The following is a 10660-nucleotide window of genomic DNA, read 5'->3' on the forward strand; positions in this document are numbered from 1 at the left end:
CAGCCCCCAGACTGAACCACACAACACACGTTCAGGTCGTCTCTGGGTACTGTAGATGAAGACGGCCGTTTCCCTGTCTAAGTCCTTCTAGAACGCATCTTTTTATTTCTCTCTTCCCTAAATCGCCATCTTGTCTTCTCCCCTGACACAGACTTTCTCACCTTTCTGTGGCCTCCCTAAAGAAGGAGACTCTCTCAGTTTCACCATCACTGCAGATTTCTCTTCTGAGGACCTGAGGAGGAAGCTGCCACCTTTGAAGGAGCATCTGGAGAAATTCAGCCAGTGGGAGGTTGTGAGCTTCACTCCGCCAGGTATTGTGTCTGCTCGTCGTGATGAGATCCATGATGGGTTATGTTACCATGAAATCGGTGGAATTCTAGAAGTGAAACCAAAGGAAAGGTCTCTCCTTTACTGTACATACACTATTCTCACTCCTTCCTTATTTTGTAACAAAGCCCCAAACTGAAAAGTTGCGGACCCCTGAAAATTCCATAAAAAACCCTCACGTTGTGCAAGAACAAGATGAAGATGTGAAATAAAAACACTAAGCCCAGTAATACAACACCACTCATGACAACAGTTTAAAACTTAACAGCAAAACTGAATTAAGCACACTGCGTCCTCTTTTATTACAGCCGCCAGTGTGCACTGATAATTCACTCATTAAAAAAAAATATATCAAGAATATCTGTTAACAAAGTGCTAGAGTTAAAGGTCGATAGCTTGTCATCAAAATGGTGCACTGCAGGTGTCTGTATGCCTCTGCTTTGTTTGTCTATCTGCCTAAAAAACGTCCAAACTTACGTGTCTCGGTTGGGAGACCTCCTGCCACATTTGCCATCGTATAACTTCAAGTGGGTCAGTTGGATGAGCAGATTCCTATGCAGTAACACAGAGGAGTGTTTCAGCTCTCAAACACTCATAATCATTCTATTCGATGTCATATGGAGGATGAGATAAGGCAATTTAAATATGGACGCTGTGAGGTCTGCCTTTACTTGTCTTCTATTGGATTATCCAATCAGATCTGTACATTCTCCGGGTTTTTTCCATTTCAAATGATATGAGGCTTGTCTTTGTACCACCAGCAGATCATGAGATATTCACAGAAAACTAGAAGCAGGGAGAAATTCTGCTAGTGTGGATCAGCATTTGGAGAAGAGAAAAGAAAAAGCCTATAAATGTGCAAAGATTCTGCATTATAATAGAAGATAGTACAAGTAATGGATCTGATGGAGATTCGCTCGACTCCTGTGTCTAGCAGGGCATGTGGGTTTTATTATATTGTAATGAGCACCGAGATGGAAAGACTGAGACCCACACAGAATGGGAGTTAAGCTCAGTAACAGGCACATTTATTCCACAACAAATGATTTCACAATTGTCTTCTAGCAGAATCACCCTTCACTGTAAAAGTCGTATAAGACGCCCCATAAAATGTCTGCCTCTTCACTAGACAGGCTATTCCACTCTCGCAGTGCTCTCGATCGTCATCCAGCGTCTCGTGTGGTGTCCTGTTTTCTGTCTTTTTGTTATCATCTGTGAGGCTGTATTTCTAATGGCCTGCACTTCTCCACCAGCCATCTCAAGCCTTCTCGGATTTGTAAGGTGTAACGAGAAAGTTCCAGGGGTTTCTGGATTGCAGAGCTCAGCACAGCTGTGAATATCCTGCTGTCAATCATCTGTCCAGCCCCGCCCATCTGTACGGTGACAATGCCGGCTGCTACAACATAGTCAGGCGTTAACGCTCAGCATTTAGTTCCAGTGTCATTCTACTGTTTTTCATTAAGGATTCGTTTGAAATTATTCACATGATCGCCGCTGACCGGGAGAAAAACAGACTTTGTGAAGAGGAGTTTTAGAAGAACAAATTGGGAAGAATTTAGTGATTTTTGTGACTCAATAATTGAATACGCAAACTAAAGATGTGGATATTGTTACTAATTGCAAATGTAAAGTTATTTTAGATTTAGCAGGACAAAGTATTTCTAACAAGAAAACGGTCAAAGGCAAAGGAATTGGTCTTCGGTGGAATGAAGAACGTAGCAAAGCTCCAAAAGACAGAAACAGAACATGTAGGAAACTCTGGAAATCGGTGTTATGTCTATACATAATAGAATGTAATAGTTAAAAAGCTATTGCTAAAATAATTAAAATTTAAACCTAATTACAGAAAAATATACTGTAGTGTAATAAATAATAATAAAACAACAATAGGACAACAGTTAAATTAACAAATGGCCAATAAAGGCTGCTCCTTTGCTGGAATGGGAATGGCCGACATCTCTAACAGATAAAGACAAGGCAGATTATCTTGAGAGTTTACTACTAATGAGAATCTAGAAAAAGAAATTAGGCATTTAATAATAAAATCATTTACTAAACATAAAGAGGAAATTAAAAACTTTAAAGATGTCAGTCATTTTAAAATGAAAAAATTGATTAAATGTATTAAAGTAACTAAAAATCCATCCCCAGGCAAGGAAAGAATCTACAAAGAATTTGAAAACATTTCAATGATAACGTTTTAGAACCATACATTGATTTACTCAACACAGTTTGTGAGTCTGGTAAATGACCTAAGCCATGCAAACATGCAATGATAGTCCACTTTGGAGAGCAGAGGAAAGATTCATCTGAGGTTTACTTTGTCGTCAACTGGTAGTAAGGACAGGAACTCTGAAGAAGTGTTGGGGTGCCATCCTGTTTACTCAAAAAGATATTTAACAAAAACAGCAGTCACACAGAAATGTATCTAGCTGTTGGCTAACACAAGAACACTTGTATCTAGCAGTCAGAGTTGTGAATCGGAGCTCCGTCTGGCAGGTTTCTCATCTCCCAAAATGAGACGCCTCCTCCTGTTTTTGTATCTCCTAGACTGGAAGGGGCGGAGTGAATTGCTCTCATGGGGCATCTTCTCAGAGCTGACAAAGTGGTTAGAGACCACTCTAACCACTGGTGTCCTGAGGTGGTACTGTTTACCTTTGATGAGCCCTGAGGTGACCCTTTGACGTTCATGCATGACAACTTCTATGAGCCAACTATCATTTGTAAGGTGATGAAAAGAACGCAGGTGTCGAGGTTAGAAACTGTCACTGATCAGTCTGTTCAGTGGAACTGATGGCCATAACTGTGGTCTTAGTTTGAGAAGATGAGTTCAGACCTTATAAAGTGTCCATTTGTTCTGATTTAATAGCAGCTTTACTATTGATCGAAAATTAGGAAAGTAAGTGAAGATTTGACACAATTATGAAAATTCTGCATATGCTATGGGCTTTATACAATCATTTATTACAGTAGGGTAGTTTTGAGTTGACATAAAAGTATCAAAGACATCAACACATGAGAGAGAGTTTTATTTATTAATAAATTGAGAACTTTCAATGGCAATGGCTAAGGGTACTGTTTTAAGACAGTGGTGAGACCAGCAATGATTTACGGAGCTGAGACTTGGGCAGTAAAGGGAGCAAAGCAGGAGAAGAAGTTGGATGTAGCAGAAACAAGAATGTTGAGATGAATTTGTGGAGTCAAAAAAGGGTCAAAATAAGAAATAAGACAATTAGAGTTACAACAAATGTGGGAGAAATGAGGAAGGAAAGGAGGTTGAAGTGGTATGGACACTTGATGAGGAGAGACAAGGAATACGTGGGCAAAAGAGAGGTGGACCTGACTCTCAATCGCCGTTCCAATTCATTCCAAGGCTTTTCAATAAGATTGAGGTCAGTGCTCTGTGCAGGCCACCCAAGTTCCCTCCATGTCTTTATGGATTTGGCTTTGTGCACAGGTGCAGGGTCTTCTCCATACTATTGTCATAAGGCATGGTCCATCACTCCATGTTTCTGTTCTGTCCAGGTGTCCAACACTTGTGATTGTTCATAGTGATCTTAGGCTCGGCCATGGAAATCCATTTCATGAAGCTCCTGAGCACACTTCTTGTGCTGATGTTTCTTCCACAGGTAGTTTCTTGTCAGTGATGTCACAGAGGACAGGTCATTTCAATGCATGATGTTCTTCGGCTCTCCATTTCCTCGTTCTGTGCTGTTGTTGATCCTCAATGTTTCCACTGCACAGTAATGGCACTTACAGTTGACCAGAGCAGATCTAGCAGAGCAGATTTTAAAATTTTACATGCTGATTTGTATCAAAGGTGGCATCCTCTGACAGTGCCACGTTTAAAGTCACTGAGCTCCTCAGTTTGTCAATTGAGACTGCATGACTGTGTGCTGATTTAATGGACCTGTGAACAATGAAACACCTCAACTCAGACCTTTGGTGGGCCGGCCACACACTTCTGTCCATATGTAGTGTAGTGTAGTGTGTGTTTTCTTTAGTGAATGCAATGCACTTTTGTAAGTCAGTTACTTCTCTGCCATGTGAGCCAAACACCTCATAGTGGCAATGAGGTTTGAAAAAGCCTTCTTTGTTTTTATGGTTTCTCTGTCTGTTTTATATTTAGGACGGCGAGCTTCTGTTTTCAGCCTGCAGCCTCCTACACCTCAGAGCAGAGACGCGTTTCTGCAATGTGAGTTTTGCTCTTTTTTTTTTTCTACATTAAATTCATAATCAGAATGGGAATGTTTAATATTGTAGTCTGTGCTGTAATGTGAAAAAGGATGGAGAACTGGGGACTTTCACGTATCTGTCTGTCTGTGTACTGTATTCATAAACGAAAAGTTCAAAGATCCATTACAAACACAGGACAGGTTTGCTGGCCCGACTGATTTCCAGACATCTGATGATAGATTTGTATGCTTTGTAGATTTGTACTCCATTCTGTTTCTGCATTGTTGTTACCTCATCATGTTTTGTGCTTTAGCTGCTTATCATTTTGTGTTTTATGGTAACTTTTAGCACTGCATTTGTAATGCTTCTTTAAGAATTTAACTAACTTTACACAAAGTCATCTTCACAGTTTCCATTCTTCTCTGTTTTTTTTTTTATTTTCAGATTGTGAAGCTCCAATTGTTGCTCCACAGGCTCCTAAATCTCAAAGCAGAGAGAAGGTTTTACAATGTAAGTCTGTGCTTTGAATGTATGGATCATCAGAATAAAAATCATTTCTTCTTTTTGAATATGCCAGGCATGACTTATGATATGAAAGTGTAACCAGCAGAAAGTGCAGCCTGAGTGTTGTGTGACTGATGAGCTGAAAATGATGAATACATGATGAATGTTTCTGTTTCATTTAACAGAGAAAGCAGATCTTCACACATTATTGATGACCCATCGACTTTTCTGCTTCAGCTTCATGTCATTCTGTGTTTCATTTTAACTACACTTATTTTAATTAACTTTACACAATGCTGTCTTCACAGTTTCACTTCTTCTCTTTTCTTTTAATTTTCAGGTCGTGAAGCTCCAATTCTCCCCTTACAGCCTCCTGAACCTCAGAGGAGAGACGAGTTTTTACAATGTGAGTTTGTGCTTTGACTGAGTGGATCATCAGAATAGAAATCATCTCTCACTAAATATCTCATGGCAGGCTCATGATATGAAACTGTAACAAGCAGAAGGTGCCATGTGAGTGTGGTGTGACTGGTGAGCTGAACGTGATGGGGTCCTGTGACTGATGCATTATGGGATAGAGAGGATCAGGCAGTAAATCACCAAAGCAGTCTGTAGGACTCAACTCTCTTAAGTGTCAAAGTAACTCATGGGAACTAAAAAAAAAGAAAAAGACAAATCAAATGTAATCCTGCCGACTACACCAAGTCCATCGGTCACACAAGTCCTTCCATTCTTCTTTGTCATTTCTCTTTTACTTATTTGTACTTCCTGCTGTTTTCTCTTTCTCTTTTCTAATCTCTCCTTTGCAGTGCTTTTCTCTTTGAGTCATTCCTTTATAATGATGATACTAATAATTTATTTATACAACACATTGCATGAAACGAATGTGCTTCTCACCAAATATTACAATATCCACTACCATTAACATATACAATTGTGAAAAAGTAAGTACACCACATGACATGTTGTTTTTTCTTCTTTATACTGTATGTGAACATCTCAGGATGTGATCTTCATTTAAACAGTATTTTCACATAAAGATGATGTCTTTAACACTAGAATTACCAGAGCCTACAAAAAAAACTCGTAGATCCGTCCCACCTTAAATCACTTCGCACCTCTCCATCAGCGTATTTTGTCCTGTAAATGTGTAAATAAACACAAGAAACCTACTATGATATCCCCCCACCACCACACAGTTTTCTCAGCTCAAGTCTGTTTACCTGTTTGTCAGTTGCTTAGAGTTGTATAGAGTGAGAAATCAAGCAAAATGACACCTTTTATAAATACTATATCGTTATTTGGAACATTTGCATTTCATGTGTGTTCCATGTCTACAACAATCTATGTAAACACATCGTTAAAATAGAAACATTTTTCATGTTTTGGTAATAATTGACGAAATGTTGACATGAAACGTATAATGTGTGAAGGCTGAAGTCCAAACATCAAAGAAACACTTTCACGAAAGGTGCAAATATAACAGAACAAGTGCACTTCCATTCAAGAATATAACTGCAGAAAAAGAACCTGCATTAGGGTGCGACATCGACACACATTTCCTACAACCACTTCGGTGGCACAACGGTATCAACTGTTGACTGGTAATCAAGACTTCACCTGGTCGACCCCAGATGAGTCCGTTTTGAGAAGTGAGCTGCTCGTATTCTTATTATCTTAGAATAAAAACATACTTTTGATTTCAGTCTGTAACAGCCGCTGTAAATGTATTATACTTGTAAAGGTTAGCTTTGTTTTTTTTTTATATTCAGTTTTATTCTCTCAGTCGCGTTCATGATCCCACCACCCTCTCCCCATCTGACACTGCTGTTTTCACATTAAGATGCGCTATAACAGAGGTGAGCCCAGATGATGACGACGGTTATACATCGGAGCAAGAATGCACTTTTGCCGTTGCTGTTCTTTGTATATGTACACGGGAAGCTCTGCAGTCTACTTGTGACTTTACGCTTTAGAAAAAGAGAGCGAGAAAGCTTCTGTTAAAGATCTTCTAAACAGTGGAATGGTTGATTTCCAATTATTTGGAGTATTTTAGGATTCCATTCCTTGACTCACAGGCATCTCTAAGCCTTAAAGAGCTCTCTTAATCTTGGTATTGTGATAACACACACTTCAAAAACAAAGAACAAACTGAAAGTAAATATCTGGTCCTCAAATAAGACACAGTCAGAAGAGATCCTCTCTCGTGATGTTCTTATCATCTGCACCTAATTTGAGGTAAATGAGAGCTTAATGGTGAGTCACAACAGCACTGTGTTCTCAGACAACAAACCAACGTGTGCAAAGAAACAACATGAAACATGGAGGGGGGCTGGAAGGATTACAAAAGATTAGCTCAAGGGACCCCATAATAAGTGAATGAGGACTTTGATACTTTCATATAGGCCATTTGTATTTGGTTTTATTCTTAAAATTGTCAAGCAAAGTGTCTGCTCCATGGAGTAAAGAATGGTGGATACTGAGTACTTTTGTCAGTTTCAACTTATTTCACAACAAATTGTGATTTCTGTTTAAATAGTGAAAGATTATCGATAATTACAGCTGTATCTGTAATACCCACAGTAGATAGATGTGAAAGGAAATATATAATATATAGATATTAAAGTCACTATGTAATAGATAAAAGAAAGTATATGATAGATAAATATAACAGGCAGTACAATATATAGTACTTAGATGACAAAGGCAGGCATCTATCTATCTATCTTTAACATCTATCTATCTATCTATCTATCTATCTATCTATCTATCTATCTATCTATCTATCTATCTATCTATCTATCTATCTATCTATCTATCTATCTAACAGAGAAAAAATGACAAAGGCCCCATAATATAGACAGTTGTGAAATATACTTAGATAGATAGATATCCATCTATCCATTCCACTATATTCTAACTACAGGGTCACGGAGGTCTGCCAGAACCAATCCCAGGGCACAAGGCAGGAAACAAACCCCGGGCAGGGTGCCAGCTCACCACAGGGCACACACTAGGGACAATTTAGGATCACCAATGCACCTGAGCTGCATGTCTTTAGACTGTGGGAGGACACCGGAGCACCTGGAGGAAACTCATGTAGACACAGGGAGAACATGCAAACTCCACGCAGGGAGGACCCGGGAAGCAAACCCAGGTCCCCTTACTGCGATGCAGCAGCGCTACCACTGCACCACCATGCCGACTCCTATATGATAGATTGATAGATAGGCACTGTATGATAGATAGATACTGCAGTGGGCTGGCGCCCTGCCCGGGGTTTGTTTCCTGCCTTGCGCCCTGTGTTAGCTGGGATTGGCTCCAGCAGACCCCATGATCCTGTAGTTAGGATATAGCGGATTGGATAATGGATGATAGATAGATAGATAGATAGATAGATAGATAGATAGATAGATAGATAGATAGATAGATAGATAGATCATCTGTGTTAAAACTAGAAATGCTGATTTGAAACTTTTCTTGAAATGATAGATTTGATGATGAAGTGTGACTAGATGAAGTGTGACTATGGGGTGATTTTAAGTAATCAGTTACACATTCATAATAACGATTGTCCTTTTAATAAAGTCAGTGGTCAGTATGGTCAGTCCATTAGAACTTTGACCTTGATGGTGACCTCATGGTGTTTATTCCAGATGACTGAAACTCCTTCCAAATGTCCTACTTGCCAGCCTTTCACTTTGTTTTGTAATTTCATTTTAAATTCCCAGAGATTCTGTCCAATCAGATGAGATCTTTAATATCGACAGCACACATTTGTCACGCAGCTCCTGATTGGTTCTTGTTAATTGGCTGTGTTGTGCTCCGCCCCCAGTCCCATTACAGATATCCTCACTCATTTTCTTTTCTCTCATTTCAGACTTCTGTTCACTCACCCTGGACATCAATACGGCAAACAGAGACCTCCGCCTGTATGAAGGGAATAAGAAGGTGACACGTGAGCGGACAGAGACCAGATATTTTAAATATCCTGACAGATTTGACTGGTGGGCCCAAGCTTTGTGCAGAGAGGCTCTGACTGGAACTCGGTGCTACTGGGAGATTCAGTGGAGTGGAGAAAACGTGGAGATAGGAGTCTCATATAAAGGAATGAGCAGGAAAGGAGATGGCGTGTATCGTTTTGGATTCAACGACAAGTCCTGGAGTTTGTTATGGTCTGACTCCCAGTACTCTGTTTATCATAATAGCCAGCAGACTGTAATCAGTGGCACCTACAGCCCCAGAATAGGTGTGTATCTGGACTGGCCTGCTGGCTCTCTGTCATTTTATAGCGTCTCACACACAATGACCCTCCTGCACAAGTTCAACACGTCCTTCACTGAGCCGCTCTATCCAGGGTTTGGACTTGGTTGGAACACCAGTGTAAAAATCTGCATCTGACTCCATGTGACCACTGACCAGTACCCTCCACTTGTAGTTTGGGGTCAAAACGAATTTCAGAATGGATGGGTGGGCAGCGCCTCTGTGACTGAATTTAGGGATGAGAGTGCAGGGCGAGTGCAGCTGTCAGGGTCTCCATTCTTATAGGGCTGTGGTTCCCTAAATCTGTCCGGAGGACTCACTGTGGCTGCAGGTTGTTATTCCAGTCAAATTCACAAATAGTGATAATAATTGATCTCATTTATTTAAACAGTCTTTTTTTTCCCTTCTCTTATTCTGCTTTTAGAAAAGCAAAGCCGTATGACATGTATAAGACATTTAGAAATATTTCTACTTTTGCTTTTAATGCTTCCCTCTCTTTTGTTGTTGTCCTATTGTTTTGTTATTCTTTTGTGCAGTTTGCTCCCTTCTTTGTATCTTAATAATGAAAATTAAAACAAACAGAACTGAGAGCCAGCTAAACAACACTGAATGATCAAAGGCAGACTCACTAATTAGTAGATAATAAATTAATCAATCAGAACACCTGGAAAAGCAGGTTAATTTAATTTATATATATGGAGGAGAAGGTCTGTGATACGGTTTGCATATTTGCAGCTGGAGATCCACAAAGGGAGAAAATGAATCACGTATCATAAAGTAGTTTTTATTGCTGAGCTTTCAACCCCTGCCAGGGGTCTTCATCAGAGGATAATGCTTAGACTTACAAGAATCAAAGGCAATATATAGCAATAAATTACGTGGAGGGGGTGGGATTACTAAGTCAGTGTGGTCGGGGGTGGTTTTGTGGTTATTGGGTGTAAAGTCTTGTTTATTATGAATATGTTCTTCTTAAGTTTGCATATGCTGGATCTATGTCCAAGTGTCTGTTGATGTCGTTCTCAGTGATCGTGAACAATCTGCGCACGGTCCTCTTTAATGCCAAAAACAAGAAATCAACAGCAGAAACATGAAACACAGTGTACAGCATTCCATGCAGTTCGTGCTCAGCGGTATACATTTGACAAACTTCAAAAAGAATCACAACATGTATACAGGAACACCACAACACCGTCAGAAGAAAGGACTCACGATCACTGATCTATACGCACACTAAATCAACAGCACATACATTTAACTGGGAAGATGTACAAGTAAAATTTAAAGCCAGTACTAAAAGTGCCAGAGAGCTGGCTGAATCTTGGTTATCAAATGAGAACTCCATCAACAGACACTTGGACATAAACCCAGCATATACAAACTTAAGAAGAAC

General features: G+C 39.8%; 1 pseudogene; it reads left to right on the forward strand.

The window, feature by feature from the left end:
- Nucleotides 1-9787, forward strand: part of LOC120521707 — a 56145-nt pseudogene extending 46358 nt beyond the window's left edge.
- Nucleotides 9788-10660: the final 873 nt, after the last annotated feature.

The sequence above is a fragment of the Polypterus senegalus genome, chromosome 2 (genome assembly GCF_016835505.1).
Source record: "Polypterus senegalus isolate Bchr_013 chromosome 2, ASM1683550v1, whole genome shotgun sequence".
Lineage (NCBI taxonomy): Eukaryota > Metazoa > Chordata > Cladistia > Polypteriformes > Polypteridae > Polypterus > Polypterus senegalus.